The 26,528-nt window shown below is 43.7% G+C and overlaps 1 long non-coding RNA gene and 1 pseudogene across 1 annotated transcript in view; both read right to left on the bottom strand.

Moving 5' to 3' along the window:
- The window catches only part of LOC141580713 (uncharacterized), a 389,651-nt gene that overhangs the window by 192,389 nt on the left and 170,734 nt on the right, over positions 1-26,528 (bottom strand). The gene's annotated exons all lie outside the window — the stretch shown is intronic.
- Positions 21,170-24,852, bottom strand: LOC101053105 (bromodomain-containing protein 7 pseudogene; annotated as a pseudogene).

Genomic DNA, 26,528 nt, shown 5'->3' with positions numbered 1-26,528 from the left:
AGCCTCCCAAAGTGCTGGAATTACAGGTGTGAGCCACTGCACACAGGCTAAATTTCTAAAGTTATTTTTAGAGTCAGGGTCTCACTTTGTTGCCCAGACTGGAGTGCAGTGGTGTGATCATGGCTCACTGCACACTTGCTCTCCTTAAGCAATCCTCCCACCTCAGCCTCCTGAGTAGCCAAGACCACAGGTGTGAGCCACTGCACCTGGCTGAATTTTTTATTTTTAGTAGAGCTAGGGTCTCGCTATGCTGCTCAGGCTGGACTTGAACTCCCGAGCTCAAGCGATCCTCCTGCCTCAGCCTCCCAAAGTACTGGTATTACAGATGTGAGCCACCACACTTGGCTCCTTGAGGCATTTTTGTATCCAAAGAACAGAAACATATAAAATTGACAAAAGCAAAACCAACTAATTCAGTCTTCACACTTATAAGGTCAATATTATTATCCCTGCTTTAAAGATGAAGAAACTGAGGCACAGAGGGGTTGGGTAACTTAACCTCAGGTCACACAACCAGCTAGCAACAGAGCTAGGATTCAAACAGAGGTCACCTGGCTGCACTGCTCATGCTCTTGACAAAGATTCTCAACTTGAGCTGACTGTCGCCAGGCTGTTCGGAGGTCTCTGTCTGCGTGGGTGCTGCATTGGCCTTTGGCCTTATTACAAGCTCATTTATCCCCTTTTTAGCAAGAATCCTGTTGAGTCCATTTACTGAAAATCTCCCTCCCTCAATATGTTATCCCTCTGGTCTACCTTCCACAAAAACCCTGTTAGGTCAGTTTAGTAAAGAATTACCATATTTCTTTCTTTCTTTCTTTTCTTTTCTTTCTCTCCTCTGTCTGTCTGTCCCTCTCCCTCTCTCTCTTTCTTTCTTTCTTTCTCTCTCTCTCTCTCTCTCTCTCTCCCTCCCTCCCTCCCTCCCTCTCTCTCTTTCTCTTCTTGAGACAGAGTTTTGCTCTTGTCTCCCAGGCTGGGGTGCAATGGTGCAATCTTGGCTCACTGCAACCTCCGACTGATGAGTTCAAGTGACTCTCCTGCCTCAGCTGCCCAAATAGCCGAGATTACAGGTGTGTGCCACCATACCCAGCTAACTGTCTTGTGTTATTAGTAGAGATAGGGTTTCATCATGTTGGCAAGGGTAGTCTCGAACTCCTAACCTCAGGTGATCCACCCGCCTCGATCTCCCAAAGTGCTGGGATTATAGGCACAAGCCACCTCTCCCGGCCAATAATTACCTTATTTCTTAGCGAGTTTCCACCCACCAACCTCCACCCACTATCCTACTCCTTGTCTGTAAATTTTCACTTTTCTTATTTTATTTGGAGTTGGACTCCATCTTTCTCCCCTACTTCAAAACCCTGTTGTAAAGCTTCCCTTGAACAATTTTTCTTGAAAGTCTAATGACATATTTAACAAATGTCATTAATAACTTGTTTTTAATATTTTTTTTTTTCCAGCTCAACTGGAACTCTTCTGTAGCTTCAACCTCTTGGGCTCAAGTGATCCTCCTGCCTCAGCCTTCTGAGGAGCTGGGATTACAGGCTTACACCACCATACCCAACTAATTTTTTTATTTTTAGTAGCGACAGGGTCTCACTATGTTGCCTAGGCTGGTCTTCAAGTCCTGGACTCAAGTGATCCTGACTCCTCGGCCTCTCAAAGTGCTCAGATTACAGACATAAGCCACAGTGCCTAGCCTGTTTTTAATATTCTTAACCACTGTACATACCACTCTAAGATCAGACAAAAATAAAACCTGTTCGGTGGCTCATGCCTATAATCCCATCACTTTGGGAGGTCAATGTGGGCGGGTCATCTAAGGTTGGGAGTTTAAGAACAGCCTGATCAACATGGAGAAATCCCATCTCTACTAAAAATACAAAATTAGCCAGGCATGGTGGTGCATACCTGTAATCCCAGCTACTTGGGAGGCTGAGGCAGGAGAATTGCTTGAGCCCAGGAGTCGGAGGTTGTGGTGAGCTGAGATCACGCCATTGCACTCCAGCCTGGGTAACAAGAGCCAAACTCCAACCAAAAAACAAATAGAAGGTTTACTTAGGCCATTTACTGTAGTAAATGCCATAAGTTGTTGGGGCCAAGCAGCATTGCCCTGGGTCACTTCTAATTGCGTATCAAAATAAGGCAGGAAGGGGAAGAGAACAATTCTCCACTCTGTCCTAGACCATAGAGTAGCTTGAGCTTAGAACGGCAACCATCAAAGCTAGAGGGATTCTTTGGAGCCCAGGTCCCGGGCAGAACAGCTAGCAGAAGAGAGTTCTACGGCAGGGACGACTAGTGCCTGGAAGAGAAGCACGGGGATGCCTGAAAGCTAAAGGAGAGAACTCGTTCCTGAGCAACCCTGCGAGAACCACTGAGACATCAGCTGCCCGCAGAGACATCTGCATGAGGCCAAGACCGCGGATGGCAGGTGGGGCCAGCAGATCCTGGGGTATTCCGATTGCCCAGCCCGGTGAGCTTGCAAGAAAATGTAAGTATTTATTTCCCTCTTTTCCATGACTCATTACAGAGGCAAGACACAATTTTCTGATTTCAAAACTGGTTTCTATTAGGCTAAGGAAGATTCAGGATGCCTGGAGCAGGGAAACGATTTCAAGGTGACCTTGAGGGAGGAGCTGGCACTAGGAAATGTTTTTGATAGGGTGCAACGAGGTAAGCTGTTCATGTTGTGGAAGGGTTCAAAGCCCTGGACACCAGCTGAAATAAGAAAATTCCATTTCTGGCGTCAGACTGCGCTTCTTCTCCCTTCTAGAAGAATGTACACATCTCTCCTCTTCCCCTAATGAAAGCGGCTTGTTCTTCTGTGGTCATTCCGACACAAACAGGGTGGTAAAGGCAGGCTTGGATGGCATAGGTGATACCGCTGGCAGGTGCTTAGAGACAGAGAAGGCTGTTTGAGCCCAGAGGCTTCCAGGCAACTTCACACATGGACAGGACAGGGACCAGGGAGTGACCTAGGGCGATTTCCATATCATTCTGTTTGCTTTTGTTCTCCCACAAAAGACTCCCCCGTGTTAAATTAAAACACGGCTGTCCAATAGAACGTTCTGCATTCACAGAAATTTTCTGTGTCTGATGTTGAGTAGGGTAGGCTCCGACCACATGCGACTACTGAGTACTTGAATTGTGTGCAGTGTGACAAAGAGATTCGGTTTTTAATTTTATTTCATTTTAATTAATTTTAATAGCCTCGGGTGGTCGGCAGCTACCTCAGTGGACACCACAGTGCTAAAAGACTCAGTGGAAAGGGCGTGATCCTCACGCCCACTCAGACTGGGCTTGAATTCTGCCTCTACCATTTGCTAGCTGTGTGACCTTGGGCAGGTTTCTTAACCTCTCTGACCCTCTCCCAGAGCCTCACCTGAAACATGGGGATGATGACATCAGTGCTGCAGGATTTGAGACACAGAGATGGAGACACAGAGACCGAGAAACAGAGACATAGAGACCGAGACAGAGATGAAGACACAGAGACACAGACACAGAGACACAGAGACATAGAGACTGAGACACAGAGACCAAAACACATAGAGAGACAGACACAGAGACCAAGACACAGACACACAGACACAGAGACAGAGACACAGAGACGAAGACACAGAGACACAGACACAGACACAGAGACACAGAGACTGAGAAAGACACAGAGATACAGACACAGAGACATAGAGACCGAGACACAGAGACCGGGACACAGAGAGACAGATACACAGACACAGAGATGGAGACAAAGAGACCGAGAGATAGAGACAGAGACACACAGACACAGAGATGGAGACAGAGACACAGAGAAGACACAGAGACATAGACATGGAGACAGAGAGCCTGAGATACAGAGACACAGAGACAGAGACACAGAGATAAAGAGACAGGAAGCCAGAGACACACAGAGACAGACACAGAGACAGAAACAGAGGGATACAGATACACAGGAACACACAGACATGAAGATGGAGATACAGAGAAACAGAGACAGAGGCAGAGACACGGAGAAAGAGACAGAGACACAGGAATGAGGAACAGAGATATGAAGATAGAGACACACAGACAGAGAGACACAGAGACGGAAACACAGAGACAGAAGATAGAGATAGAAACACAGGAACAAGAAGACAGAGAGACAGAGAGATACAGAGAAAGAGATGGAGACACAGAGACATAAACAGAAAGAGACACAGATGCAGAGATCAAGAGACTGATGTAGAGACAGATACAGTCAGAGACAGAGAGACAAGTAAAAAGAATAAGTGGGGTGGGGGGCAGGGCAAGATAGAGCAAGAAACATCTCACACACACACACACACACACACACACCTGGAGAAGGCAGAGCAAGAAACATGAGACGCGCGCACGCGCGCGCGCACACACACACACACACACACACACACACACACACCCCACTGGAGAGGGATGGGAAGCCGGGCTGAGAGAGACAAAGCCAAACACAGAAAGAAACAAAAAGGTGAGAAAGCGAAGCAGGAGGAAGCAGGGAGGAAAAGCTGGAAAAGGCAGGCTGAGCGGCGCAGGGAGACCTGCAGAGACCCAGAAAGGCAGAGACATGAAAATAGAGACAGAGACACAGAGAGACGCAGAGATAAACTCAGACAGACAGAGACACAGAGACACAAAGATATAGACAGACAGAGAGATGCAGAGAAAGAGACACAGGAAAGCGGGGACCCACAGCAAGACAGAAACACGTCCCAAAAAAGAAAAGCAAGAAACGGAGGGCCCAGATGAGGCTGGGAGCCAGAGGGAGACTGGCTGGCGCGTGGGGCCAGGAGGCGGCGGCTGGATGGGCGTCTCCGCCTAGGCTGGGGCTTTACAGCCTGCAGCCTGCGACGCTCCCACCGAGCCCTCTTTGTTCCCTGCCTCCTCCTCACCATCAAGGGGAGGGCCTGGGCACCTGGGGGCAGCCAAGGATTCCAGAGCCCCCCTCACCCGCCCTCCTTCCCTCTAATGCCAGAGTGGAGTCGTTAATCTTAGGGGACAGGTTGGTCTTTTATTAGCTATCTCCAAGGGTCAGCTTAGAAGTATCTGAGAAGATACTGATTCAGAATGTCATTTGTCATCTGGGGGCCTGACGGGTGGCCACATCGACCCAGCCGACTCCAGCCCTGCCTGGAATTTAGGAGGTGAAAGCTGCTCTGAACCTTTTCCCTAAATGGAGCTTGAATTCCTCTCTCCTCTGTTTGCTCGTTGGGGTAGCGCTATGGGAGCAAGAGCAGGCCACAGGCTGGAAGGGGGGATTGTTCCTTCCAGGGAAAGGTGGGGTGTCCCTGCTCCTTGAGATGCCTCCCCCAATGCCCAGCTCCCCCTCCCAACATCAGCTGTTCTCAAGCTTGGTTGCATGTGGGACCCTCCTAGGAAGCTTAAAAAAATGCTGAGGCCTGGGCTCACTCAGAGAAGTTGGTATTTCATTGCTCTGGGCTGAAGATCAGACACTGCAGGGTTCAAACCTGTCCTCCGGTGATACTAACGAGCAGCTGAGACAGGTACACTGACAAGATGGTCCCCTGCCTGCCTTCTCATCATCCAAGTCTCAAACCAGGAAATGCCTCCTCCGAGAAGCCTTCCCTGGTACCCTTCCCTGGAACAACACCCGATCACAATTTCCCATTTGTTGTCTGCTGAGCATCAGCAGCTGCCTACACAGTGATTACGAGCCTGGCCTCTCAAGCCAGCGCGTGTGGTTTCCAATCCTCAAGCCACTCCGCCATAGCTGGGAGATCTTGGGTTAGTCACTGCTTCTCTGTCCCATTTCCCCTTTCTGGAAAATCGGAATGATTACACCTTCAAGGATGCTGGTGTGGATTCAAGTAGCCAACAAAGGCAATGTTCTCGAAAGAGTGCCTGGCAGAGACTGAGCCCTAGATGTGTGTTCACAACTGTGATTACCTTGCTTTTATCTCCTCCTGTTTAGCTCTTCCTGCAAGCTTCCTTAGGGAACTAGGCTACGATGATCATCTTCACCGCCCCCATTTTACAGATGAGAACACTGAGGCACAAAAAGGTAAGAACCTGGGCAAGGGGCTAGGTTTCACCATCCCTGTTTGACTGTGACCCTCCACAGCTAATAAGGGCAGAAGCCTCAGCAAGCTGGTAAGAGGCTGGCTGGTTGGCTTGTTTCCCCCTGGGCTGTAGGGCTTGAGCTTCCATGGACATCAGCAAGGGAGAAAGAGGTGCTCCAGTCGGAGGGAGCAGCTAGTGCAGCCACAGGAAGCAGCCTGGGGCTTCTAGACAAAGCACCTGGCTCTGGGTGGAGTCGGGAGTGGGAAGAGGTCGGGAAGAAATGGAGGCAGGGCTGTCACCAAGGAGCTCTGGAGGGAATGTCAGGGGTAGAGAGTGGCATTGAGGTTTTGCTTCTGCGTCCACATAGAGATGGAGAATGACTAGAATGCAGGTCCCCTTGTTTCCAGTCCTTGGGTCTTGTCCATGGACCCTGGTGCAGCTCTTTGAAATCATGGACAATGGTGATCTGTGTCTGCAGTTGGCTGGGTGAGACAGTTCTGGGGTCCAGCCCCCCTCATCTGGGCTACAAACTCAACGCCTCCACCCTGCAGCTGCATGGCCTTGGGTGAGGTCCACGACCCATGTCTGCCTTGGGTTCCTCTCCTGTAGATGGAAGCGAGGACTCTCCCTCAGAGGGCGCGGTGAGGAATGACTGAGAGGAGGCACAAAAAGCATGGAGCTCCCCGCCCACCGGAGCAAACCAAACAGTCCCCACAGCTGACACTCACAACCACCTCCAGGGTCAGGTGGATGCCGAGAAAAACCACCGCTGGAAGTGATGATGATTGGGACGCGGCATAATAAAGGAAGGAAGAGAGGAAGGAGCAGAGGGACACCACGGGAGGGAAGAAAGAAAGAAAAGGAGGGAGGGAGGGAAGGAGAGAGAAAGGGAGGCAGGGAGGGAGGAGGAAAGAAGGAAGGAGGGAGTGAGGGAGGGAAGGAGGGAAGGAAAAAGGGAGGGAGGCGGAGAGAAAGGAAAGAAGGAAAGGAACGAAGGTAGGAAGGAGGGAGGGAGGGAGGCTGAGAGGCTTTCGCAGCTGAGTGACTTTCAGTGGTAAAACCAGGAAAGTCCCAGGCAACCAGAGATGAGTTTGTGGCGCTACTGAAAGGTCTAAGGCAGCACAGTTGAATTCGTCAAGCTCAAAATCGGCCAAAAGGAAAACAAGGAAATCGATTCAAGCTACAGCACAATGAACTGAGGTTAGATCTCGTGCAGAACTTCCTGGCTGCTGAACAACAGGCATGGCTGGGCATCCCCTTTAGCAACTCAGAAGAAAGCTCAGAGTCCGGGAGGCAACTAGGAGAAACGGTGAAGCGTCTCTCTGGGGCTGGAAGGTCCGTGTTGGCTGCTGGTCGCTCTCTGTGACAGGGTCAGCGCGGACCCCAGTCTGCTGTGACCCATCGTCCTCAGCAGAGCTAGTAGCAGCATGTTTCCAAATGTCAGACATCAGAGGCTCAGGGAAGATGCTCAGCCTGATTCCGACTGAGCAGTAGAGGGGCAGGCATATGCTTGGTGGCATGCAGCCTAATCTCAGGGAAAGTGTTCTGATAGAAAGATTCATGATAGCCATCCACGCTGCAGACACCAGGCCTTAACTTCCAATTCCAAGAGCCCTGTGGCACACGCCTTTTACCTGCCGGCTGGTATTGCGGCTGGTCTCAGGCCAGGAAGATTTACGGCATATTATCGGCAAATGAATGTCACAGCTGGTCTTTGTGCTTTAGAGGAAAGGAAAAGAAAGCAGGACAGTTCAGATCAAAAGGAGGCTGCAGGGTCCGAATGATTTTGGATCCCTTTCTAACCTGCTGTGTAGACGGGCTGAAGCTACAGGGTAGGGGTGGGGGTAAGGAGAACCCTGCAGCCATTATCTACAGAAGGAACTAAGTCTGCAGGGGTGCACGAGTACAATGCAGCAAACCAGGGCATTTCCACAACGCAGGGGAACGGTCTGGCCTCCCCACTCCAGCGGAAAGGGCTGGGAGTCACCATTGCTCTAGGAGGGACCAGCATCTCAACTCTGCCGCTTAAATGCAATTTTTCATGTGTTGGAGCATGGTGGTCCAACGTGTCCCTGACACATGGCCTCCTGAGGACCATGACGGGGTAAATGAGGTGACTTTTTTTTTTTTTTTTTTTTTGAGACGGAGTTTCGCTCTTGTTACCCAGGCTGGAGTGCAATGGCGCGATCTCGGCTCACCGCAACCTCCGCCTCCTGGGGTCAGTCAATTCTCCTGCCTCAGCCTCCTGAGTAGCTGGGATTACAGGTATGTGCCACCATGCCCAGCTAATTTTTTTGTATTTTTAGTAGAGACGGGGTTTCACCATGTTGACCAGGATGGTCTCGATCTCTTGACATCGTGATCCACCTGCCTCAGCCTCCCAAAGTGCTGGGATTACAGGCTTGAGCCACCGAGCCTGGCAAATGAGGTGACTTTAGGGTATGCACTCTGAGGATCACAGCCTCTCCTCTCATTCCAGGAGGCGGGACAGGGCCAGGAAAAGTACACGTTCTGTTTTCTTTTTCTCCAACTGGCTGTTATGAAAATCTTCAAACATTCACAAAAGTTGTAAAAGTAATGCAATAAATAGCACCTAGATTCAAAGGCTAATATTTTGTTCTGAATGCTCTGTCATACCTATTTTATGTATGTGTGTGTATGTTTTTTCTGCACCATGTGAAGCTGCAGACGCCATGATTCATTAGCCCTAAATACTTCTGCCTTCCAGGAACAAGGCATTCTTCTTCTACCACCACGACACCATTACCACACCTAAGAAAATGAAAATTCGACATCGTCTAACACCCAAATTCAAATCTCCTCATTTGTCCCAAGAATGCATTTTAACACATTTTTAAAAATTCATTCTTGTGACACCATACATTTGCTATGTCATTGCGGCACCTTTTAATCTAGACCCGCCACAACCCCCCTACATTTTTAGGACACGGATTTTATGTAGAGGCCAGTTGCCTTTCAGAATGTCACACATCCTGGATTTGCCACCTTGCTTTCCTGTGTTGTCACTGGACTTTTTTCTCTGTCTCACCTATTTTCTGTAAACTGAAATTTGAGCCTAAATGAGATCGAAGTTCGATTCTAGTTAATTTCGTGAATTAGAGTTATGTTTTACCTTTTCATCAAGGAGCCTTTATAGATGGTGTTCTGCACTGCATGTGGTACTACATCACTGCCTTGAGAGGTGAATGATGTAAGGGTGTCATGCTATCAATGAAGACAAGTGTGTAACTTGGTTAAGGTAGTGACAGCTGATGACCTTTTATAAAGACACACTTTATCCTCCTTTACTTCCCAAAGGCCCCCACGGGTGAGGCTGGAACCAGGCAAGACCTCTTTTCTCCGCCAGTCTTTCTCCAAATGGTTATAGCATCTATTTCTAACACCTGCCTGAAATAATTACTAAACTGCAAGTTTTAAAACGAGACTTTTCCTTGCTGATAGGTGTATATAGTCAAAAGAAAGGAAATCAGTATATCAAAAGGATATCCTCACTCCCGTGTTTGTTAGAGCTGTTCACAATAGACAAGATTTGGAAGCAACCTAAATGTCCATAAACTGATGAATGAAGAAAATGTGGTATATCTACACAATGGAGTACTACGCAGTCATAAAAAAAGAATGAGATTCTGTCATCTGCAACAATATGGATAGAATTGGAGGTCATTATGTTAAGTGAAATACACCAGGCACAGAAACGTAAACTTTGCATGTTCTCACTCGTTTGTGGGAGGTAAAAATTAAAACAAATGAACTCATGAAGATAGAGGAGAAGGATGGTTATTACCACAGGCTGGGAAGGGTAGTGGCAGGGGCTGGGGATAGCTAATATGTATAAAAACATAGTTAGGTAAAATGAATAAGAGTATTTGATAGCATAACAGAGTGATTACAGTCAATAATTTATTACATATTTAAAAACAACTAAAAAAGTATAATTGGAATATTTGCAACATAGAGAAATGACAAATGCTTGAGATGATGGATACCCCATTTACCCTGATATGATTATTACACATTATATGCCTGTATCAAAATATATTAGGTATCCCATAAATATATACGCTACCATGTACACACAAAAACTAAAGTTTAAAAAATGATACTTTTTCTGTTTTTCCTCTGTTTCTCCTTCTGTATTAGCTGGTATAATAATCCTTAAATAAGTTCTTTTTTCTTTCCCGCTTCGAAGAATCCCTACAGACTTATGAAATTTTAGTCATTCAACATATAATGGCCAACCTCTGTCATTTTTCAAGATAAAATTGTCCCAAATTTGGCTATTGCAAGCCCCATCAACTTGGATTTTGGGGCTGTTTTGACACATTTCCATCATTTTTGACACCTCTTTGATTTCTGAAACAATTGGATGACCCAAGCTCACTTTGTATGTCTCTGCCCCAGACCTGGAGTAAATTATTTCTCCAGACAATGAGGCTCCTTTCAGCTTGGGATACTTTTTCTTTCTTTCTTTTTTATTTTTTAGATGAAGTCTTGCGAGTGCAATGGCAAATCTCAGCTCACTGCAACCTCCGCCTCCTGGGTTCAAGTGATTCTCCTGCCTCAGCCTCCCAAGTATCTGGGATTACAGGCACCTACTACCACGCTCAGCTAATTTTTGTATTTTTAGTAAAGACAGGGTTTCACCATGTTGGCCAGGCTGATCTCGAACTCCTGATCTTGTGATCCACCCACTTCGGTCTTCCAAAGTACTGAGATTACAGGTGTGAGCCACCACGCCCAGCCTGGGGTGGTATTTTAAACCAAAATCTGGGCTCCAGGTGTGATAAATACAGATTCTGCTGTCAAATAACATGGGTTTAAATCTTAATTCAGGCCGGGCGTAGTGGCTCACACCTATAATCCCAACACTTTGGGAGGCAGAGGCAAGCAGATCACCTGAGGTCAGGAGTTTGAAACCAGCCTGTCCAACATGGTGAAACCCAATCTTTACTAAAAACACAAAAATTAGCCAGGCATGGTGGCAGGCCCCTGTAATAGCAGTTACTCAGAAGGATGAGGCAGGAGAATTGCTTGAACCCAGGAGGCAGAGGTTGCAGTGAGCTGAGATGGCACCACTGCACCCCAGCCTGGGCAAAAATGTGTGACTTTTTGTCTCAAAAAATAAAATACAATACAATAAAAAATCCTAATTCAGCCACCTACCAGTGTAGTCTCATGTAAATCACTTCACAGTTCTGTGTGTCGATTTTCTCATTTGTAGAATGGGGATAGTAATAACAATATATTCTACTCTGTAAGATTGTTGATAGGATTAACTTTGCTCCTTTTTGTAAAGCCGTTCAAGCAGTACTTGGCACCCAGTGAGTGCTAGAGAGATGTTTGCTAAATATATATGTGGCCTTACAATTTATGAAGACAGGAGGACAGGGTGGAAAAGGCCCTCAGGCATCCTAAGGCAGAGAGAGAAAATTCTTTTTAAAGATTTTATTCGACTTGGATGAACATAAGCGAAAATATCATGATGTTTATTTTTACTCTTTTTCCTTCTATTAATGTTAAGTAATACTGACATGGCAATTGATTTGACATGTGGAGTCTTGAATCAAAATTTCCTTCCTAATAATAAAAGTAAATTTTTATTGAAGTTACATAGAGACATGAAACAAAGCTTCCTTTTAAAATGTGTATTTTTAAAAAATCAAATGAGACAGTTTTTAAAAAAAATGACTAATTCCTAATAGCTATGGAATGCAATATGTCAAATATTAATGCTGGTGACATGACAGTAATCAAAGCTTGGGCAACAGTGCAATGAAGGTGTCTGGGAGAGAATCCTTACTCCCATTGTTTAGAAAGACATTTCATTTTTTAAAATGAAAATAATTATTTTAATAGGCTCTGGATGCATGTGTTATAAGGTCTACCGGCATCTGAGTCCTTCAGGGCTGAAGACCTAATAGGAGAGCACAGGAGATCTCCATGAGACAACAGAAATGAAGTTGAAAATTCACCTTAGTCATATTCTGCCCACCCACCTTTCAGTGAGGAGATGTGGGTGAAGCAAGGACTGAAATTTCCGGGAGAGCTGCTTCTGGGAGAAGATTGTATAGCGCTATGCGGGGGCACCCTGTGAGCTCTATATGCCTTAGTTAGGAATGCTTATCCCAGTTGGGTGCGGTGGTTCACACCTGTAATCCCAGCACTTTGGGAGGCTAAGGTGGGTGGATCACGAGGTCCTGAGTTCGAGACCAGCCTAGCTAACATGGTGAAACCCCGTCTCTACTAAAAATACAAAAAAATTAGCTGGGCGTGGTGGCAGGTGCCTGTAATCCCAGCTACTCGAGAAGCTGAAGCAGGAGAATCACTTGAACTCAGGAGGCGGAGGTTGCAGTGAGCTGAGATTACACCACTGCATTCCAGCCTGGGTGACAGTGTGAGCCTCCATCAAAAACAAAAACAAAGAAAGAAATGCTCATCCCATGGGTGAAGGAAATCTTCAAAAATAAATAAGTGAAAACTTAAAAAATAAATTCTCATCTTAAATACAGCTTTGGAAGCCACAGATGGTCCACACTGCAGGTTCTCTATCTGTGGAATGAGACCACACTTTCCATCCACAATCACCTTTGACTTCTTTGTATTAACCCCTGGACCCCAAAGAGCAACAACTACGAAATGGGATTCATTGACCAGCAGTTCACAGAGGTCTAAAAACAAACTCAGCTAAGGACGGAGGCTAGGAAAGGGCAAGAATCAAGATGAGCATGCTTGAGCAGAGTGAGGCAAAATCAAGCAAGGATGGAGGCTGGATGTGTGCTTTGCTCTGTTGGCAGATGTTCCATTTTCTGCTTTGACATCCAGTCAACTCACCAGCCTTTTCATGAGCATTTATCATGTGCCAAGCACAGAAAAGCTCAAAAGAAACATCCTATGGCATTCCCTAGTGATTCCAGTCATTAAACATACTCTTTTCACTGAGAGCCCTGGGTGGAAAGTGAGGTTTTAATCAGGTGGCAATTTTAGGGTCTTTAGAGAATCACCCTATGAGAAGTGACTGCAGGGTGACTATTTCTCGGAATTTGTAGGTCATTAAAATGGGAGTAATGCCTTAGCCTAAACTCTCCCCTCCTCCCCACCCCCTCCCTTATTCTCTCCTTCAGTCACTTAATTTATTCTCACGCCGCTTCGGAAGATAGAAGTTCTCACAACACTGTGAAGACGATCAGCTGGAATGGGACCCTTTCCAGACTACATTTGAAGGTACGTTAGATATAAAGTGTAGTGTTTTCTAAACCAAAAATTGGGACATGCAATCTGTCACAAATAAGTGCCTGTGGGGACAGAGGGACAGGCTATTTTTAAGGCGGGACTCCCTCCGAAAACCCAGGGTGGAAGCTGATGACAATCGCAGTAGGGTATTCACTCTAGTGTGTTCTGCGCAAGTGCCATTTAGCGTCTGTCTCTGTGTTTTCTCATGTGCCCAAAGCATCTGTCAGCAGTTGTGTTCACGTGTGCCATGTGATAGACAGGGAAGGGGGATGTGAGCCCAAAACTCTTTCCTGTATGTGGAATATAGAACTCCCAGGCATAAACAAGCCCCATGAAGACAAAATAGGATAAGGAGGTTGGGAGATTCAGTAGGATGTCCTGATTTTTCTCTCCTCGAGATCCCTGCCCTGAAATAATCGGAAGGCAGCTTCTCAAGTCTGATGTCTTTATAGAGTGATGCCTGGAGAATTTTTTTTAATTTTAAATTTTCTTAAAATGCAGAAATAATTAAGGATAATAGAGCCCCTGCTATGGAATAAGAACCATCCAATTAGTTGAAGTACACTCCTGTCAATCTTATAAACAACCGGGAATACAAAATTAAGGACAGACACAAGGGAAAGAGAACTGAAGTCAGGATCTGAGGGTCCTGTTTCCGCAGGTGCGCATTCAGTAAACATCAGTTCATGAATGAATGAATGAATGAAGTCTACAAAGTTGCAGATTAAGATCCTATATATTTTCTCTATATCTTTTACATTCGCTTTTTGAAGAATAAATCTGACTGGCTTAGTCCACACTATGGACTAATTCATCTTGGATCACATGACTGACTCGCCCCCATCCAATCAGCTAGGGTCACGAGGATGGATTATACAGTAGAAACAGCACTGCTTAGTAGACAGGATCAAGGATCGTGGGGAACTTCCAAAGAAGGAAATATGGACAGAGTAGGTACCCCAAAACTTGGTCTCAGCCTACAATTCTTTGCTGAGGGCATGGCAAAGACTATTCACTCAGTCTGGCTAAGGGAATGATGCTGGTCTGGTTTGCATGATCTTCAGGGGTTCCCACATGGTTTGAGTGTGTGTTGGAATGGTTATGCTTTGCTTCTGTTCTAAAGCCCTAAGTTTGCTTCTGAATGACCCATAATAGTCCAGACGCTTTCTTTATTCCAGTGCATGTTGTTGCAGGATTTGAGCTCACTCTCCAAACCTCTCCCCCTCCCCTTCTCCCTTTCCCTTTCCCTCCTGCTTCCTCTCTGATTCTCTCTACTCTCACACAAGTACTCTGCTGCTGTACCTCTGTCCTCTTTCGCATTAGCGTCTTCCCTGCAGAATTAATATTCTTCTGTGAAACGCAGGGAGGGCTGGTTATTGTGTTTGGGTGAGAAGTTAGTTATTCTTCTTTGAAATCTGAGCTGTAAACAGGCTCCCTGTTGCATAGGGAAAGGTAGCCATGGTACTTTCTATAAACTATAACACGATTACATTTCCCCCCAGCCGTAGAAAATGCAGTGAATGGGCATTATGATTTAATCCCTCTTTTCCCAATGTTATGTGGCCTGCACTTACACATAGGACACTTAATGTAAGTTTGGGGTATACACACCATCTAGTCATGACAATGAGAAATACGTCTGAGGTCTCATGTTTACAACAGTGTAACATATATATATATATATATATATATATATATATATATATATGTGTGTGTGTGTGTGTGTGTGTGTGTGTGTGTTTGTGTGTGTGTGTGATATGATATATGCATATATCATATCATATATGATATATATCTATAAATATTTACATATATCATATGTAGATATATGTGCACATATAAAAATTTCTTTCATAAATTTATATATCTACCCATCCATCTATTCAAATACATATTGTGTACTTTCTATGCAAAAGGTGTTTGAATAAAAGATAATTGATTGTAAGAAGTGATACCAAATAGGACATGTATTTATAAATATATATATACCTACAAATATATATACACACATGTATATGTATATACCTGTAATATATACCTGTAAGAGGACTGACTATGGGTAACACACAGTGCTATTTTGAATGAATTAGATTATGAGATTTTTAATTAAAATAATTTTGTTTTTGAGACAGTGTCTCGCTCTGTTGCCCAGGCTGGGCTGGAGGGCTGTGACACAATCACTGGACCTTCCAGGCTCAACTGGTCCTCCCACCTCAGCCTCTCAAGTAGTTGGGATCACAGGCATGCACCACCATGCCTGACTCTGTGTGTGTGTGTGTGTGTGTGTGTGTGTGTTTAATGTTTTATAGAATCAGGGTCTAACCATGTCACCCAGGCTGGTCTTGAATTCCTGGGCTCAAGTGATCCTTCTGCCTCAGCCTCCCAAAGTGCTGGGATTACAGATATGAGTCACCCACCCAGCCTTAACTTTTTTTTTAATCATAAGAACCATTTTATAGTCTAGGAAAAGAAACAAAACCTAAGTAAAAGCAAAAGCCAAGTCTCACAGAGTTTCTGTCTCTTACCCAGCATTGCATAGCTAATAAGTGACAGATTCGGGTTTCAAACCAGGTGTGTCTGCCTCCAAACTACTTAACCACTATGTTATATTGCCTCTCTCTAAACGCTGAGTTAGTTTTGTGTTTCTTCAGAAAACCACAAGAAAGCAAAGAAAAATAAAAACTCTGCCCTTTCAAATCCTCGCAGCCAGCCAGGCTCTCTGGGTTTGGTTTGACAGGCTGTCTTCCCTTCAAAATGAAAAGAGAGACACGTGGACAGGAATAAAGGCCAGCTGTTCGGTGGAGCGAGATACCTGCCTGCATGCCAGCAGAGCCAGGAGATTATTTCAGGAGCTGCTGGAGTTGGCGGCTCTGTTCTCGCCTCCTCCATTCACTCTGGAAGCGTGAGCTGGGGCTGACGTTACCCCAATGAGGGAGAATCTCCCCAGATTGCATGTCTGTATATTAGGAAAATGTGAGAGATTCTAGTTCGAACATACTGATACCATCATTAATCAACAACCAGGGAGAGAAAATGAAGGGATGAAAAGGCAGCTTCTTGTGTTAGAAAAAGGATTGTGGGAAGAGATTAGAAATGCTGAGAAACCAGAGAATATTTTTGCAAACACTTTTCCATTCTTAAAGTTCCAAAAGTTAACCAATAAAGGCAGCCCCAAAGCACTCATGTATTTATTCATGAACTTGAAAAATCACTTTCTGAATGCTTGCTGTGTATGTGACTGAGAGGTGAAGACAGAAACAAAATTTTATGTAACAAACACTTCTATAAAACCTACTATGTATCAGGCATGATTCCAGACAATTTACATGTGTTCATTCATTCCATGGTCATCTAAAAAAATTTCCGAGGGGTAGACATGCATTATCTCCATTTTGCTAAAGAAGAAACTGAGGCACAGAGGTGCATCCAACCGTTATCTTGCTCAAAATCATGGAGCCTTTGGGATTTGATCCCTGGTAGGTCTCGCTTCCACACTGTGCTTACAGCATGTTACCTCTCACAGGGTCTTGGTCTTCAAGCTCATATGTCAGCAGAGACGAGAGAAAGAAATCATCCTTTTTTACAGTATGAAACCAGTTTTGATCAAGAGACCCAAGGAGAAAGAATTCAGTTCTGTTTGGAGACTTTAGGGAGAACTTCACTGAGAAAGAGACCCTTTAATGCCTGCATGCATTTGTTAGCCTGGTGGGCGAGCGGAGAAAGGGGCCCCTTAGGAGGAAGGAGTGGTTTGAGCAAATGCAGAAGCAGGAGACAGCCTAGGCTTGTCAGGAAAGTGCTGAGGCATGGAATGTGCAGAGGAGGACAGCAGGAGATAAAGCAAAAAAGGGTACCAGGTCGGAAGAAGGAGGTGCACCGATTCCAACTACGGCATGGCAGGGGTTGAGCCTGTGCCTTCTGCAATGCTGATGTGCCAATGAAAAAGCATCTGCTGCTTTGTAGATGTCTCCCAGCTGGGCTTGGGGAAAGGTACCTGGCAGCTGTGTGCAGGTCTGGCTGGGAGGGTAGGTAGCAGAGCTATTAAGAGAGAGCCCTTTACCGTCAGACAGCTCTGAGCCTGAATCTCTGCTTTCTGTTACCACCCAAGAGGTCTTGGACAACTGACCAAACCTTCCAGAGCCTCATCTGCCAAATGGGTTGCTGCAAGGGCTGCATATGAAAAGTGGTTATTACACTATCTGGATGCCAGCATTCCACTTAGAAGGATGTTACTATGGAGCAGGTGAAGGTAGAAACGTGGCACTATTGCCCTGTCATGAACGGGGTTGTTACCTTCAGCGAAAAGGAATTTGTTGGCCCTGATTCATCCATGTTCACACACTGGGCTTCCCATAAGACCAAATGCAAGGTGAAGCTGGTGTGCAGTCAGCAGTGCCAATCAAATTGGTCGATGTGGGAAACCAACTTATACTCTTGGCCTCACAATCAGGGACTCTAATCCAGGGATGTTCAAACTTTAATGTGCACACAAATCACCGTGATCTTGTTAAAAGGTAGATTCTGACCAAATAGGACAGGGGAAGAGCCTGGGATCCTGCATTTCTAACCATCTCCCCATGCTGCTACTCCATTGAGCGCCATTGGCTAGTCTGGCCTCAATCCACAAGATCACTCCCATCATCCTAAGACCTAAGTTAACGAACCCAAGAGGGAAAATGCAACCCAATGCCTCTCGTTAATTGGCTTATTCTCTCATCCTTCTGTTAAATATTTCCTAAGCACCTACTACGTTCCAGGTTTTGGGAAAACAAAGGTATATGTAACATAGGTCCTATATTCAATCAGCTTGTCCACCCTATGCACCGAGAGAAGGAAAGGAAAAGGGGACTGGCCATTTGGGGGGTACTCACTTCGCATACTACATCTCAGTGAATTCTCCCAACATTCTATGAAACTGCAACTGTTTGCTCCACATTGGAGACTCGGAAACTACAGCCTGCAGAGTCAGGAGAACTCAGGGCCGGACACGGTGGCTCACATCTGTAATCCCAGCACTTTGGGAGGCCAAGGCAGGCAGATCATCTGAGATCAGGAGTTCAAGATCAGCCTAGCCAACATGGCGAAAACCAGACTCCACTAAAAATACAAAAATGAGCCGGGCATGGTGATGCATGCCTGTAATCCCAGCATCTCGGGAGGCTGAGGCAGGAGGTTCACTTGAACCCAGGAGGCAGAGGTTGCAGTGAGCCGAGATCATACCACTACACTCCAGCCTGGGCCGCAGCTAGTTGTTGGCATTGGGATTTGAGGCCACATCTTGGGATTCTGAAATCACTGCCTCATTTATACTTAACTGTAAGTTGTCAATTATGTTCTTTTTTTATTTACTTTGAGCTTGACTGTGTCTCTTTAGGTTTAGAGAGTGAACTTTTTTCCCTCATAAATTTAATTGCTGACATAAAGAGAAAAAGTCCTGATGTAATTGAACAAAAGGATGTTTACAACCTTCGAGTCATAGAGCTGCTGGCACGTGAAATTTATGACAGCCAAGAAAGGGGAAATAAAAAGAAGGGGAAGACTAAGACAGATGTAACTGCAGAAATGCCGTGGTAATATATGAGTTGACATTCTGACACTTGGACATTCAGTTGGGTAACTTTTTGGAGGCCATTTAGCCAGCTAATGAAGATTTACTTAATAAACTCTCAAACTTGCCAGAGGTAGACTCTTTAAAACAACCCTATAAATTACAAAGATGGTAGCACGTTCAAGAGGCCTTGCAGTTGTTCAAGGATGGAATGCAGTTGCCGGAGTTACAAAGGTCATTGTCTAGGAATCTTGTGGCCAGCCCCGGAGGGCTGAGGAACCTTTCAAAGGAGCGGCTCTGATGTTTGCACCCCATCCAGATAAATGCATACAGATGTTCCTTGAACTTGATCAACTCGCTTCTCAGCATGAATGCAAAACTGATTGGGCCAAATCAGAGCTCGTGCCAGTGAAGGCTGGCTGCATACAGAAATAAAATCAGCCACCTCCCATTTACTTAGAAGTCTCTGGCTTAAAATACATTGGAGGAAAATGTGTGCTTCATGTTACAGCAAGAGCCAAATTGCACCGCGACAAAATTATTCCCATCATCATGACAGCTTCAGCCAATCGTTTCCTTTTTTAATGTGCTCAAAGGAGGCAAGTTGGCATCATTAAAAGTATTTTTCCCCAAAAATACATCATGAAATATGGAGAAACTAGAAACAGAAGAAGGGGGCCCACGCTTAAATCTAATTCTGAGACCGGACTACAGAGATTGTCTGTTCTGGTTGCACTAGGAAGGACCTAAGGAAAGAGCATGTATTTTTTGCCTCCCACCTCTCCTGATGGCCTGAGGTTGACATGGATGTGGATTTTTTCCTTTAATTCAGCTCCCATTTTTCAAGCATTGCCCCTTCCGCTGAATGATTATCCCCAGAAACCTTTGATCCTGATGAAAAACTGCAACTCTTTCATGTCTTTCTGATTTGGTTCTTAAGTAGTTGGTCAAGGAGAGCACTGATGCTGCACACCTTCATTTCCGCTTCCCAAATGAGTCCAGTGTTCCCGTCACCCTTCCGTCTTTTATTTCCGACGTTCTAGAAGCCAAGCCAGGATGTTCTGATGTGACAACTGTCTAAAAGGAAAAGGTTAACCCTGTGCCCGTGCTCAGCCAGCCTGTCAGAGAGATCCCTGTTCCTAAGCCATAAAGCAAGGCTTCTTTATATCCACGTTGTCCTTCAGCTTCTTCCTCTGGAGAAAGTTTTTTTTTTTTTTTTTTTTTTTTTCTTTCCCTAACTCAGCCCCAGCAAATTGGTGTGCTCCTAACTCAGTCTCAGAAACTCTGATTTCCAGATGTCTTATGCCCTTTAATATCTGTTTCAGATTACCACACTCACCGCTCAGAACTGAAAGCATGTGCTTTTTCTTCTGTGCTGAATTGCATTTTGTTCTTTTTTTGAACCTCATCCTTGGAAATCAGACTCTGCTGTCTTTGGTGGTTTCTAGTACATGACTGAGATTTCCTTTGCAGCACGGTGACTTAATATCCCTTTCTGGAATATTACTTAAGGAGAAAAGGAATAAATTCTTCAAGATTTTGAATATTCTATAAGACTATGTCCCCATTTTCTACTTCAGAGGAAATCGGTCACCATTGATTTTAAGGATGAAAGTTGCATAGATGAAGGAGGAACATATTATTCAAATCAAAGCCCAGTAATTCAGGGATGATCAAAGGTTTCATCTCATGTGTCAAGTCAAATCAATTGGTAGTATTGTCTGGCACGCTGTGGTGAGACAATTCTGAAGCTGAGTTCAGACTGGATGAGGAAATACAGTGAAAAAGTTCAGTCATGTTTGCCATGGGTGATATGTTGGGACATCTATTCACTTTTTAAAATGCTAACTCTTGCAAAAGAAAATCTACAGTTCTTCTGATATACCTACCAGAAGTTTTGAGAAAAAGTCAAGATTTCCAGGGCAAACTAGTAAGTGGTCTTCCCCTAAAGCAGACACTTCTGTCAACAAGTTTTATTACACACGCCAACTCTGATTGATTGATGATTGTCAACACGGCAGGTGAATCTCCATAATTGATTAATAATGTCTACCACAGATGAAGGTGAGGATGTAGTGCCACATGTACCCAGTATTTTCTCTCCTGGTCTAGCTCAATATGCCGTTTACTCTGTCTTGGAAAAGTAATAAAGCAATCAAGTTTTTGAAGGTATCCCTCAGAGTCAGGGTATGGGTTTATCTCACATCGGTTAGAGGAGAAGCAGAAATAAATGGAATACGGCAAAATGTTAACAAACCCGCACCCAAGATTTAGAGCATTTACTTTCTTCTATCCCATTTGGAATATTCACATAATTTGACCATCTATTGGCCATAAAGCAAGTATCAATAGCATTTAGACCACATTCGAAAACCATATTGGAAAATAAAAGTAAAACCCCTTCTTTGGTTTGAATGTTTGGGTCTCCTATAAAATTCATAGGTTGAAATGTAATCCCCATTGTGATCATGTTGGGAGGTGAGGCCTTTAGGAGGTTATTAAGTCATGACGGCAGAGCCCTGATGAGTGGATCAACGCCGTAAAAAAAGTTCAGCTCCCTTTGCCTCTGTGCTCTTCTATTCTTCTGCCACATGAGGAAAAGCATTTTCCCCCTCCAGGGAATGAAGGATTTCAGGTGTTATCTTGAGCAGAAAGACCAGACACCAAACTTGCTAGCACCTTGATCTTGGACTTCCCAGCCTCCTAAATTTCTGTTTTTTATGAACTACACAGTCTCAGGTATTCTGTTCTAGCAGCACAAAATTAAGACAACCCCGAAACAATTTGATAGCTACGTGAAAAACTCACTATATACTTGAAGTTTTAAAAACATGCTTCTGAATAATTTACATACTCTCTGACATAATTTGTGTATTTTGTTTGCCTTTCCTTATATGAATGTGAGCTTCATGAAGTTGAGGAGCTATGTTCATTATACAACCCACAGCATATGCATAGACCTAACCTTGTTTGAGTAGGGGCATGTTGAATAAATGAATGAATGAATATCAACGCTTATGATATTCTATGTATAAAGTAGTTGAAGGAAAATGCATAACCTTAAGAACATATATGAGCCAGGAATAAAGACGGAATATGATTTAAACATTTACCTTGAAATATTAAAAAATAAATTGAAAAAAATTGGAGTTTCTTAAATGAGCAGTTTAATGGAATGTAAATAACCAGGAATGAGAAGGGAACAAAACAATTATCAGGGGCACATGGTATTTTTTGGCAAAATCTATAAATTTTTGAGAAATAAATAATCCTATCTCTTATGTTTTCCCCCCAGGTCCAACTCTATTACCTAATACAAGTCCAACCTATGGAACTTTAAAACTTGCTGTTCCAAAGTTTAATTAAAAACACAATTTACAAATATTTAATATCTGAAAAGTATTTCTAAGTTAAGAATGAAAAAGTATGTACATAATATATAATCAAATACCAGGCAGCCTCAACTCCCACCAGCTCCACATTCAGCAACATCCACCATTTTAGGTGCCTCAAGATCTTCTGTCAAATCCACATAGTTGTTTTCCATGACAGGAGAAGGAATGGAAATCCCTATTGCTTTCTGAACTCCATATGTGCTTATGATATCACCTGGAGTTATCTGCTGTGCAAGACCTTCAAGATTATTGGTCACTTATTCAGCAAGATGCATTTCTCTGTACGGGGGACCCAAGAGACAGATCATGTTGGGAGAGGGTCTGGTGCTCAAACGTTCATTCTGGGCTTCCCGAAGCTCCCTGAGCAATCTGAAGGTCTCAAGTTTCTTCTGGAATACTTCAGCTTCTTCAGAGTCAAAAACTTCAACTGGAATGCCAAAGTTTGCTACTGTTTTCAGTGCTATGAGCCTGTCTTGGAGTCCAAACTCCTGCTGGCTCTATTTCTGTAATCTCCATTTCTTTTGCTGTGTCAAGTGTCCTAGTACAGCCTTCATCGTCAGGCGATGACATCTCCAACTCTTGTAGAGTCCTGGAATGCCCTCCTTTTGTTAAAACATCCAGCAAACTGTCTGCCATGACATATGGATGATCTTGGCATGTGGCCAAAAACTCACAGATGCTGAAATCACTTGGAAGATCAGAGTCTTTCCCACAGGTTGAATAGATTAAATCAGAGTCATCCTTGCTGATATTTGCAAATGTGGAGTCATAATGCGTTGCATAAGAACCATAGGGCTGGTAATTCAAATGTAACACTGGAGTTACTTTGTCCCTTTTATCCTCTTTGAACCCCTGCAAAGTATTCTCTCCAGACTGAAATCTTCCAGTTGTCATTCCCGGGCTCACAGGGCAGTAGCCTGGCTCTTCTACAGTGGGATCCACAGGATGGAGAAGTCCTCAACGTCCTTGTTCGATCTGGTTTTGTTCTTTCAAATTTGCACTGATGGTTCACAAGCCGCCTGGTCAGCTTTCCTCCAGATTCCCTCACGATGCGGTCAAGCTGCTCCTGTTCTCTTACTAAATTACTGCTTTTAAACTTATCTGCAAGCATATCTTTGTCTTTCTTTTTGTTTTCTTTGCTGGGACTCTTGAAGGCTTGTGTTTCGGCATCTCCAGAGTCCTCTCTCTCTCTTGCCCAGCAGCCTCCGTCCTCTCCACTCTGCGAGGTGTCTGTTCTATCTTTCTCCAAGTCAGCCATGAAATCTATGCTCTGCTTCAGGCTCTGCATTCTTCCCTGGCTAAGAATTTTCATCCCTGAGTGCGACAGCTTCTTTGCAGCTTTATAATAAATGGTCTCTGGTTTGTTGTAAATCATGGCGTTAGTACACATTAGTTGGAAGTTATCCTTTGGTTCTTCTGTGGACTGGTAGTCATTGGTCTTGATCTTTCCTTGCATGGTACTGAAATCCACTGGGTGTTTAATGATCATGGAGCCACCAGGAGCAACACAATCAGTCACAGGAAATGAAAAGAAAGCACCTGGATCTCTTCTCTACAATTGTCTCATCAGCTGATTCAAAGCTTTGCTAAAGAGCTTGTGAGGGGCTTCTCATGGGGCAAGTTGAATCTCACAGGGCAAAGACACTGCAGATCCTTTTCTGCGTCATTCTCCACAGAGTCTTGATCTCACTTATTTTTGTCCTCTTTAGCGCTTCTCCATTGTCTCCCTTTTTCGTCCCCTGGAACCTGCTTCTCTCCTTTCTTTCTCTTTTTTCTGCTTGTGTTTGTCATGATCATTTTTCATCTTCAAAGAGGCTGGAGTCATGCCCCGAGCTGCCCGTGGAGAGTTCGGTGACTTCGTTCCTTCCCTCTTTGAGGACCAGCTTCGAAGCCTTCTCTACATACTCCTCATAGAAGTGTTTGTCTGACTTTTGTGTTTCTGGCCCATGTCCGACCAGGCCCCGGTGCCCACCCCCAGCGCCAGGCCCAGGCCATGCAGCGCCAGCTCAGGTCCGGGCCAGGCGAGCTGAGCGTGGCAGTGGGGCCCCCGAAACCCTGCGCACGAGGCAGTGGGAGCAAATAATCCTACTTCTTATAAAACATTTTAAAAGAAATAGAAAAAGAAGAATGGTGCAGTTGATTTCAAAATAAAACAGAACCTTTATATCAAAGACAGGCAAGGAAAGTTATGTCCATCTCATTTATAGATATATGTGTAAAAGTTTTAAACAAAATATTGGTCAACAAAAATCTAACAGTATAAATAGAAACAGAAACCATAACCAAATAGAGTTTGTTCCAGGAACGTAAAGACAGCATAACATTAGAAAATCTATTAATGTAAGTTATTATGTACCAGATTCAAGTTGAAAAATAACCATCTTCATGTAGGCAGAAAAAAACATTCAGTAAAATTTCACATTCATGTGTTAAAAGAAAAATGTTACCAAACTAGGAATAGCAGGGGAAATTCTTAACAGCTGAGGCAAATGTGCACTTGATACGACTGTCTAGATATGAAAATCAAGACTATCGAGGGCAAACTATCATTTTTTAAAAAAAATTATAAATACAAAGTCAAATAAAATTAGCATATTTGAACACTGTCAACAGTAAGTTAGAAAACATCATTTTAAATGTCTTATTTATAACAACAAACAGAAAACAAGCTTCTACAGAATAAATGTATTGAAAGACCTGTTGTTATGGGGACAAATATAATATTTAATTAAAGGATGGAGATGAAGATCATTTGGAGAAGAACACGCGGTTCATGAAAAAATGCACTATAATAAAGATGAAAATGTTCCAGATTGATCTATACAACCAATGCTTCAATCAAAATTCAAGCAGATCATTTTTCATAACACTTGACAAGCAGACCCTAAAATTCACAAAGACATGTTGAAGCCAAGAACAGCCAAAACAATTATGAATAAGAAGAACAAAGATGAGACACCTGTAAGATGTTAAGACTGGTTATAAAACTTAAATAAGAGACTGTTGATCTGGTGTTGGGAGAGACAATTAAAACAAGGTAAAAAATAACCATGAAAACGATCCAGAATAAGGATGATGTTTGCAATACACAGAACTAAATATACAAAAAATTCCTAAAGTCAGTAAGAAAAAGACAAAACTGAGCAGAAAAATGAGCAAAGGTTGTGAATAGCAATTGGCACCTGAAGAAACACAAATCTTCCACAAATGTTTTGAAAAGGTGCTTAAGGAAATGCAATTTTAAAAATCATCTCATAGCCATTTAATTATGAAAGTTCCTTCGTAAGGATGTGGGAAATTCGTATTTTAATACAGCTGGTGGGAATAAAAATTTATACAATCATTTTGTAAAGGAATGTGGTGTCACCTGCTTTGTTACAGTCGTTCTAAGGTGTGCCTCCTCTACCTCCACATGTACTGACCCCCACTGCCACCTTTTAGCGTTGCCTACATCTAAATGCATCTTACAACTGCTGCTTTCTTAATATTTTAAATAATGTTTTGGGTGCAATTTACACTAGATGGCCTCTTCATTTTCATAAAATATGTAGTCAACTAGAAGATGTTCACCCTTCTGGATCTAGCAATTTGATTCCTAGATGCATTTCTAGAAGAACTCATATCTATACACAAAGATATATATAATGTTATCATTGCCAAATTTGTTTTTCTTTTAAAAGTTTTGCTCTAAGAAGCTAAAATATCTATTTCTTTCATGCTTATTTCAGTAAAATTGCTGTTGCCTAGACACAGAGAAAAATGTATTGCTCCCCATAAGAGGTCTAGAAGAGTTTTTATTTCCTGTCTCAATAATGATCTCAAAATCTCAGATTTTTTCCATTTCTCTGCTTTTCAACAGTTAACTTTTTGACCCATTTATTTATACTTGCACACTTCCTGATCACAACTTCCCTACTTTAACAACAAGTCCTGGAGCTTCAAATGATCTCGTTATTCTATTGTTTTAATTTTTTTATTTTGAAATAATTATAGGTTCCCAAGGAGTTGCAAATATAGTAAAAAGAGGTCTTGTATAGCAATCACCCAGTTTCTCTCAATGGTTAAACCTTCCACAACCTTGAACCAATGTCAGAACCAGGAAACGAACATTGGCACAATGTGCATGCATATAACTCTATGTCATTTTCTCACATATTTAGATTCATGAAACCACCACCACTATTATTTAAAATCAAGATGGGGAGCTATTCCAGCAAGGCAGAGATTTCACTCACACATGCCTGTACAGTCCCAACCATCTCCTTAATTCCAAATATCCCCTAATTCCTGGGAATCACTATTTTGTT

The sequence above is a fragment of the Saimiri boliviensis genome, chromosome 12 (genome assembly GCF_048565385.1).
Source record: "Saimiri boliviensis isolate mSaiBol1 chromosome 12, mSaiBol1.pri, whole genome shotgun sequence".
NCBI classification, from domain to species: Eukaryota; Metazoa; Chordata; class Mammalia; order Primates; family Cebidae; genus Saimiri; species Saimiri boliviensis.
Note: the sequence above shows the minus strand (reverse complement) of the source record. Positions and strands in the feature narration are given on the sequence as shown.